The following is a 10,000-nucleotide window of genomic DNA, read 5'->3' on the forward strand; positions in this document are numbered from 1 at the left end:
TCTCTGTTCAGAAATGCAGAAGAGAAAAGAACTGTAGCTGATGAAAAACAGTTAAACAGCGTAGGGAGTAACACGTTATAAAAGTAACAAATTACTGTAATGTCTTTTTGCTGTAATGTTGCGGCATTACAGGGAAAATGTTTTAAATATTTTTCTCGGTACAAATGTGAGTAACAATGCTTTTTTAACCTGGATTGAAGTGATTTGTTTTTCGTTTTTCTTCATACAAATTGACTAAAATCACGGTGATATCAACAGCGGAGAATCGCTGGAGACGCGCCCACGTAGACCGTCGAGTGACCGCGAGCAAAAGGACCGACACAGAACTCTGCGCTCCACAGGGCGAAGAGCAGAAGACGCCCGATCGTTTTGTTTTTTTGGTCCGGTTTAGTCCTGATTTCCTGGTTTAGTCCTGTGATTTAGTCCTGTGTCCTGGTTAGTCTGGTTCAGTCTGGTTCAGTCCTGGTTTAGTCCTGGTTCAGTTCCTGGTTCAGTCCTATGCGGCGCAAAAGTCCGGCATCCACTGTTTAGTCACGGAAACGGCCTTATCCATTTTTTCCCATTATTCATTTAAACACCAAATTGAAAAACTGAAAAAAAAATAATAAAAAAATAATAATAATAATAATAATGTTTTTTGGTTTTTTTCCCTTTCATTTTCTTATTTTTGATTTAATTTTAAAAAACAAATGAACAAATGGCACATGGATTAACCTTCCAGCCGGGGAGAGACTTTTCAGCTGATTTCCGTTTTGTGGCTCAGAGAGTTTGTTTTTTCTGTGGGCGACGTCCGAACGGCTCTTGAGTATTTAAGATCGGATTTCGAGTGATTTGAGCAAGTTTGATTCATCTTTTTTCCTCTGATCCACCTCCACTTTCACCTCTGCCCCGTTCACGCTCGCTCTGACGTATTTACTCACTTCCTCCGGTTTTATTTTCTTAATCCGTGATACGCGTCGCATTCGGGAGCGTCGTGTTCTCATCTTGGTCCAAAAAAAAAAAAAAAAATAAATAAATAAAACCCCTGTGGTCTGGTGTGATGTGCGGCGCTCCACAGGACGCACTGACAGCTGCTGCACGGCAAATTTAAACCAAACGGAAACTTCTCCAGATCTCCGCTCCCTCTTTCCTCTCTCCTCTTTTCATCTTTCTGTCCCTCTCTCGTTAGTGCTTACACTTTCTTTCGCTTTTCTACCTCTCTTTTTTTTCTCTTTAGCGCAGATACCCTGCTCCTCCTCTCCTCTTAATTACAGCCTACAGTTTCATGCTCCCTCGTTTCTCTCTTTCTCTCTCTTTAACACACACATTTGGCACAAAGCAGGTCTACAGCATAGAGCGGATCTACAGAACAGACCTACTGCCAATTTGGCTGAAGTTTGTCAACAAAGTGACAAATGCATCTGTGTTTGTCACGATTGCGTTTTGGTTTGGTAAAACTGCAGAGGCTGGTAAATCACTGCAAAACCAGAAAAGAATGAAACTCCAGTTTGGAACTAAAAAAACAGGTTTTAAAATCTTCTTCACTTTTTTCACAGTTTTGTTAAAGTGCCAGAGAAGTTCTCTTAAAGAAGAGGTTCTCAAACTGTGGGGGAGGGTCCAAAAAAGGGCACAGAGTGTTTCAGTGCAGTTTGTTTGCTTTGTATTAGGCAATATTTTGACTGGTCATTTGGCTGCGTTCAGACTGCGCCTGAAGTGACCAAATAGATTTTTTGGCCCCTATGTTCCTGTATCTTGATTTTTAATGTCAGTCTGAACGACACGATCCGATTTTTTCAAACGTGACCCAGGAACTGGATATGTGCTCCTGAATGATACATATCTGATCTTTTAATGTGACTTCAGTTGAACGGCCAAAGTCTTCATCCACCTACACGTTATCAACAAACACAAACGTCACTATTCTGCCTGAAGCAGGTGGAAACCGAACTTTAAAATCTCAGGTGCTCATGCTGCGTCATGTTTGGCAACTTCCGTAAACACAGAGACGCTCGCTGCGGTTGACGTCTCGTGTCTCCAGTGTCAACATGCGGGACACTTTCGGGCCATTTACCGTCCAGACAAGTCGCATTTATGGAATGTGAAAGACCTCGCAAAAACATCAGATTTCACAAAAAAATTGGAATTGAGCGTTAAGCCCTGCAGTCTGGAGTAAGTAAGTAGCTCGCATGTTGAAAAAGTGTGAGCACCCTGCTATAGACAATGTGGGTGTCTTGCCTAAGGACACAACAACAGTTTTTTTTCCCCACAGCGCTCCCCTGTGGCACCTGGAATTCTCCGTGGTCTCACATCCAAGAACTAACCGGACTCGGCCTCTGAGCTTCTGAGATCTGACGGGATCAAGGAGGTGTGGAGATAGACACTGATCTGCTGCTTAACGGGAGGAAAACGAACGCAGAAAAAAACGATAAAAGGTTGTCGTGTAGGCATGTGCACAGTGGAGTATTCGTAACACAAACTCAGTCGGTTCTGTCATGGCCCATCCAAAATTCTATATTCCTTGCGCCTCTGCTGGTGTGAACCTGCATCGTGCGGCTCTGGAGCTGTTTTATTGTCATTATATTATATTATATTATATTTATATATATATATCTTTTCCCCACACTGCTCTTAGCTGCCTGATAATGAGGCAAAGATTACAGATATTTCCCACACGGGCGGTGATTTTAAATGTCACAGCGTCACACGTCGGTTCAGATGTCATCACTGTATTTGTACTTGTACTGCCCCACTCCAGCCTCCAGCAGTGAAGTACAGCCCCACCTGGACACGGGGGCAAGATCAAGTCCACTGTCTCTCTCTTTATCTCTCTCTTTAACACAGGGGTCTCAAACTCAAATCACCTGGGGGCCACATCAGATAAAGTCTGAGTGAGGCTGGGCCGCATTGAGTATTCGATAAATAGCTGTTGCATGAAAAAAAAAACGCCGTATGTGCACGTGAACTCGTATTAACAGATCCACTTAGACTCGTTGCTTCACAGCTGCTGTAAATTGAGTTTTGGGACGTAAACTGCGTTAATAATCTGTTGTTGTGAATCTGCACGGGCACCAATTGCAGCTTCATCTGTCAGTGTGACCCGCGGTCGGGGGGTTGGACTGTGCGAACATCTACCGCGGGCCACACTGACATTCTTTGGAATTAAGTGGAGGGCCGCAAAAAAATCCTTCCGAGGGCCGCAGTTGGCCCCCGGGCCGCGAGTCTGAGACCCTGCTTTAACAGTTTCCATGATCCCTCTTTCCTCCCGCTCCCTCTTTCGTTAGAAGTTATAGTTTCGCTTCTCTCTCTCTCCTCTTTGGCTCACTTCCCCTGCTCCCTCGTCGCTCTTTCTCTCCTCCTCCCTCTCTTCCCGCTGACAGACGCTCGTGCTCTCTCTCTCTCTCTCTTCTCTCTCTCTCTCTCTCTCTCTCTCTTCTCTCTCTCTCCTTCTCCGTCTCCGCTCGTCTCTTCTGACCCTCATTTAAAACACTTGAACTGGTCGTCGGAGCTCGGCAGCGCCCCCGCGAGACCAGACGCCGCCCCGCGCATTTACATTTACATTTACATACGGTCGCCCACGTGTTTGTACGGGGCCTGAAAACGAGTCACGACGCTGTTATTTTTACTGAAACACGCGTCTCGTTTGCATACATCTGCATACGAACGCGTCACAGGAAACCTCATTAACGCGCCAACGTGTCATGTGATCGTCCGGAGCCCATTCGTCTTCATCAGAGGATCCCCGGAGATTGAAGAGCACTGAGTGGGCCGTGAGTACCAGAGACTCATGTGTTAAACGTTAAATATTCAGATTTATTTAAAGCTTTCTGGACACTCAAACTTGTCTTACATTATTTTATTCTCTCCGCTCTTACTCGTGGTGATTCATGTTCTTGTACTATTACTTATATTTTCATTAAACTGGGTGATTTTTGGCCTTTTTTGAGCAGATTTTTCACGTGTTTTTTTGGGGTGGGGTCCAGTTTTCGCTTAATCGTGTGTCGTGCTTCCGTGTAGTAAACATGGAGTAACGAGAACTGATTAATACTTCACGACCAGCTCCAATCGGCAATCGAAAACTGTGATGCTGTACTGAACCAGGACTGAACCAGGACTGAACCAGGACTGAACCAGGACTGAACCAGGACAAACTGTTTTCAGTTCTGGGTCTCAGGCTCCCAGTCCCTCAGTCCCAGGTCCTCCGTCCCGGTCTTAGTCCTGGTCTCAAACTCAGTCCTGGTCTGGTCCCAGACCTGGTTTAGTCCTGTTTTAGTCCAGGTTTAATCCTAGTTCAGTCCGGCATCACAGTTGAAGTCACGGAAATGGAAAATGGCCGTTTTTTAAGCTGATGTAGGAGCTCTAGTCTCGTCCTTCTTGGACCTCTTCACTGTGACTTGCTCTTTCCTGATTCTCTGGGTTCGTGACATTCGGTCATGTGACGCTGTTCTGGAAAAATGTTTAACCCTCACGCTCTCCTCTGGGTCACACTGACCCGAAGATTTTTTTTTTTCCTTCCTGATCTCTTGGGGGTCAATCAGAACCAAAAATGTATTTTCTTGCCTGGTGAGAATTTATTTGAAAATACATTTTTGGGTCTGAATGAAATTTTTTTTTTCTGCGGGTTAATGTGACCGTGAGGAGAGCGTGAGGGTTTTAAACAAACCAGACACAAACAGGAAACAGCAGAGCTACAACTACTTGTGAGTAGAAAAGTGTTTTCACACTTGCCATCTTCTTCTCCTCGAAACCGGCTGCTGCAGCTTCAGACAAACTGCTCCACTTCACTGTTTTTACCGTCCACATGATGTAAGCGATGCCAGTCTAGTCATGTGATCAGTGTTTTAGGTGGTTTTGTGTTACTATGTGGATGGGGAAGGCTTTGATTGTGAACACAGAGACGACGTGTCTGGACGCAAATCTTGTCCGATACAACAGTGATACGGTGATTTGTTTGAGTGTAAATGTACCTAAATAGAGGCGTGTTGTAAAAGCAGCGTTTAACTCACTGTTACAGTGAACTACAGACGAGAGCAAAGCCTCGAACAGACTGTGAGAGTGGAGACGACACAGTGGAGTAAACTGTGCTGTTAGTTTAACAGTGTCCAGAGCAGACGCACTAACAGGCCAACAGCAGACGAACAAGAGCTGCACCGTCAAAATGTCTGGACACAACAAAAAACAAAACTCCTCTCTGCAGCAAAACCACAACAACAAGCACCAGCACGAACTGATTCTCAGACAATAAAAACACTTCATAATCAGATGTAGTTAACACCCAAGAGCTGTTTTTGCACTACATCTGTACTGGGACTAAATTAGACAAAGCAAGTTTATTTGTAAAGCACAATTCGTGTTTTACAGAATAAGAAATACATTAAAATCACAACAGAAATAAATCAAAACATAAATAATCATCATAAGATTAAATTAAATTAGGGTGACCAGATTTTCAAAATTAAAAAAACTGAGAGACGCCTGGTTTTTGGTGGTTGGTTATAATAAAACTGTGAGACGAGTGTGTAATTAAGGAAAATGTTCTGCAATTGGCTCAGTCACGATGAACATGTGTCAGTACAGTCACATTTTCTTTGTGTTTTGATCGTTTTTAAGCTGATTTTCTATATTTTATCCAAAGAAATGACAATTTTTGCGTCTCTTTACTGTTGGCAGGGATCAGATTGGTCAAAAATACAGACACCTGGTACATTTCTTGTATAAAACTAGGACAAATGAGTTGGTTTTGTATAAATCTGCTGGGACAAGGGACACAGGACTCAAAACTGGGACTGTCCCAGGTAAACAGGGACGACTGGACACTCACAAATAAAACTCCAGTCAAAAACAATCGAGTATTAACCAACAGTTTTTTAGTTTGTCTTGAGTGACCAAAATTTGAAAACAAAAATCTGGGACACTCTCAATTTTGGGATGTTTGGTCATAATAAAATTATGACACAAATGTGTATTTAAGGAAAACTGATGATTTGTGACGAACATGTGAGTCAGTACAGTCACATTTTCTTTGTGTTTTGGTCGTTTTTAAGCAGAGTTTCTGTATTTTACCTAAACATATGCAGTGTTGGGAAGGTGACATTTAAAATGTAATCCCCTACAGATTACACATTACATACTCCAAAATGTAGTTTGTAACGTAATCCATTAAATTACTTAAAGTGAGTAATGTAATCTGAATACTTTGGATTACTTGATTATTGACTTGAAAGACGAGGATATCGGAACATAAGATGTTTTGTCTGATAAAAGAAAATAAAAAGCCCAGACTTTACTGAACCGTAATAAAAATATTATTGATAGAAGAAGAGGAGACACGTCCACACAGCAGGATTTAGTCCTGGTTTAGCCCTAGTTTAGACCTGGTTTAGTCCTGGTTTAGCCCTAGTTTAGACCTGGTTTAGACCTGGTTTAGACCTGGTTTTAGACCTGGTTTAGACCTGGTTTTAGACCTGGTTTAGTCCTGGTTTTAGACCTGGTTTTAGACCTGGTTTTAGACCTGGTTTTAGATCTGGTTTAGTCCTGGTTTAGCCCTAGTTTAGACCTGATTTAGACCTGGTTTAGACCTGGTTTTAGACCTGGTTTAGTCCTGGTTTTATGGTTTTAGACCTGGTTTTAGACGGTTTAGTCCTGGTTTTAGAGACCTGGTTTTAGCCTGGTTTACCTGGTTTACCTGGTTTAGACCTGGTTTAGACCTGGTTTAGATCTGTTTAGTCCTGGTTTAGTCCTGGTTTAGCCCTAGTTTTAGACCTGGTTTTAGACCTGGTTTTAGACCTGTTTAGACCTGGTTTAGACCTGGTTTAGACCTGGTTTAGACCTGGTTTAGTCCTGGTTTTATACCTGGTTTAACCTGGTTTTTAGACTGGTTTTTAGATCTGGTTTAGTCCTGGTTTAGCCCTAGTTTAGACCTGGTTAGACCTGGTTTCCTGGTTTTAGACCTGGTTTAGACCTGGTTTAGACCTGGTTTTAGACCTGGTTTAGACCTGGTTTTAGACCTGGTTTTAGACCTGGTTTTAGTCCTGGTTTTAGACCTGGTTTAGACCTGGTTTTAGACCTGGTTTTAGACCTGGTCCTGGTTTTAGACCTGGTTTATTCCTGATTTTAGACCTGGTTTAGACCTGGTTTACACCTGTTTTAGTCCTGGTTTAGTCTCGATTTAGACCTGTTTTAGACCTGTTTTTAGACTTGGTTTAGATCTAGTTTAGTCCTGCTTTAGTCCAGTTTTAGTCCTGTTTTTAGTCCTGGTTTAGATCTAGTATAGATGAGTCGGTAATGAGTGGAATTGCCCAAAAAAAAAAAAAAAAAAAGGGGGGGGGGATATAGCCCAAAATGTGAAAACAGGAAAATCCCGCCGTGTAATCCATTTATTTCAACCAAGTAACTGTAATCCAATTCCCACTCACTGAAACAGTAACTGTAACTGAATACAGTTACTCATAATTTGTACTCTGATTACATAACTCTGGAACATGTAATCTGTTACTCCCCAACACTAAACAAATGACAGTTTATGTCGCTCTTTACTGTTGGCAGGGATCAAATTGGTCAAAAATAGGGACACCAGGGACATTTCTTGTATAAAACAAACACAAAAAAAAGACTGATTTTGTATAAATCTGCTGGGACAAACGACACAGACTCAAAACTGGGACTGTCCCGGGTAAAAAGGGACATGACTCTAAACAAGTTTCTAGCAGTTTTTTAGTTTGTCTTGGGCGACCAAAATTTCAAAACCAAAAATTGGGACACTCTCGATTTTGGGATGTTTGGTCATAATAAAATTATGAAACAAATGTGTATTTAAGGAAAACTGATGATTTGTGACGACTATAAGAGTCAATACAGTCACGTTTTCTTTGCTTTTTTGTCGTTTTTAAGCAGAGTTTCTGTATTTTACCTAAACAAATGTCAATGTTTGTCTGGTTTTACTATTGCCAGGGGTCAGATTAGTTAAAAATAGGGACGTTTTGGACATTTCTTGTATAAAACTTGAAAAAAATGAGTTGTTTTGTATAAATCTGCTGGGACAGGGGCACAGGACTCAAAACTGGGACTGTCCCAGGTAAAAAGGGACGTCTAGTCACTCTAAACAAGTTTCTCGCAAATAAAACTCCAGTCAAAAACAATCGAGCATTAACTAATAGTTTTTTAGTTTGTTTTGGGCGACCAAAATTGCAAAACCAAAAACGGGACACTCTCGAATTGGGATGTTTGGTAATAATAAAATTATGACACAAATGCGTATTTAAGGAAAACTGATGATTTGTGACGAACATGTGAGTCAGTACAGTCACATTTTCTTTGTGTTTTGGTCGTTTTTAAGCAGAGTTTCTGTATTTTACCTAAACAAATGACAGTTTATGTCGCTCTTTACTGTTGGCAGGGATCAAATTGGTCAAAAATAGGGACGTCTGGGACATTTCTTGTACAAAACAAACAAAAAAAAAAGACTGATTTTGTATAAATCTGCTGGGACAAACGACACAGACTCAAAACTGGGACTGTCCCGGGTAAAAAGGGACATGACTCTAAACAAGTTTCTCGCAAATAAAACTTCAGTCAAAAACAAAAACAATTTGGGTGTTTGGTAATAATAAAACTGCCTAATATATGAGTCGGTATAATCACATTTTCTTTGCTTTTTTGTCGTTTTTAAGCAGCTTTTCTGTATTTTACCTAAACAAATGTCAATGTTTGTCTCTTTTTACTATTGCCTGGGGTCAGATTGGTCAAAAATAGGGATGTTTTGGACATTTCTTGTAGAGCCCGACCGATATGGATTTTGTTGTGGCCGATATGAAACCGATATAATGGTTGTTGTTGCTGCCGATAGCCGATATAATCACCGATATATTTAGTGATGTAAAAATTCACTGTAAATCTTAATTGTTTAAAAAACTTAGGTTTGGCTCTAGTGGATTCTAAATTGGGTTTATTTAGGCAACATTTATTGTTATTTTTGACTCTTTACATCATATTTACAGACAGTAGTTTGGCCTAATGACATTTTTGCATCACATTCTAGCTGCTAGTGATGGGATTCCAGTTTTTTTTTTTTTTTTTTGGAGAACCGGCTCTTTTTGGCTCGGCTCACTAAAGCAGCTGGCTCTTTCGGCTCCCAAGCGACTCTTGAGATTGTTTTGTTGCAAGCAGGACTAAACCAGAACTGAACCAGGACTGAAAAAGGACTAAACCAGGACTAAAACAGATTTAAACCATGTGTGAAACAGGACTAAACCAGAACTGAACCAGGTCTGAGTGTCGGGACTCGGTTTCTATCTCTCTCAAGCCCAAGATTAGTCCTGGTTTATTCATTTTATGCTGAACTGCAGCCAAATATGTACTTTTTTTTTAATCCTATGCACACGCAGATTTCTGAAAGTTTCGTTTTCAGCCGCTGCTGCTGTCAAACTACAGGTCTACAAGCGGCTTGAAGAGAAAAAATGAGAAAAAGAGAAAACACGGCTCCCAATAAGAAACATGCTCCCGTTGTTCACTTCAAAGAGCCGGATCTAAGAGCCGCTTCGATCGCGACCGACCCATAACTCCTAGCTAGAAAAGAAACTACCGCTATTAGCCTTTAGCCGTAAATGCTGCGCACCGCGGTAATTAATTATATGCATAAATGTGGATCATTCACACGTCTATTCACAGCTCATTTACATATCAATACTGGTCCAGTAACAAATATACGGCCAATACAGTCACTTTACAATAGACCAATAGAAAACAGCTTGTTTATGTTTGGGAGCTACAGCAGCTAATCGCTAACAAAACCTAAACTAGCTTCAAAGTCGATGTATTTCCAACACTCACCGCTCACACAGGCTCCTCCCACATCACAAGTCTGCACTAATAAATGTCCTTTTAATCCAGACTCAAACCGATTGTCCGAAAAAGAATAATAATCTCAGTGTTGCGCACGGCTGCGGGTGTAAACAAACACACGTGAGTGAAGTGACGTCACTCTGGTGGTGTGTTCAGGGACAGTACGGACACAGACAAATTACAC

This window comes from Boleophthalmus pectinirostris, unplaced genomic scaffold (assembly GCF_026225935.1).
Source record: "Boleophthalmus pectinirostris isolate CB_2022bp ecotype Guang Dong unplaced genomic scaffold, ASM2622593v1 HiC_scaffold_22, whole genome shotgun sequence".
NCBI classification, from domain to species: Eukaryota; Metazoa; Chordata; class Actinopteri; order Gobiiformes; family Gobiidae; genus Boleophthalmus; species Boleophthalmus pectinirostris.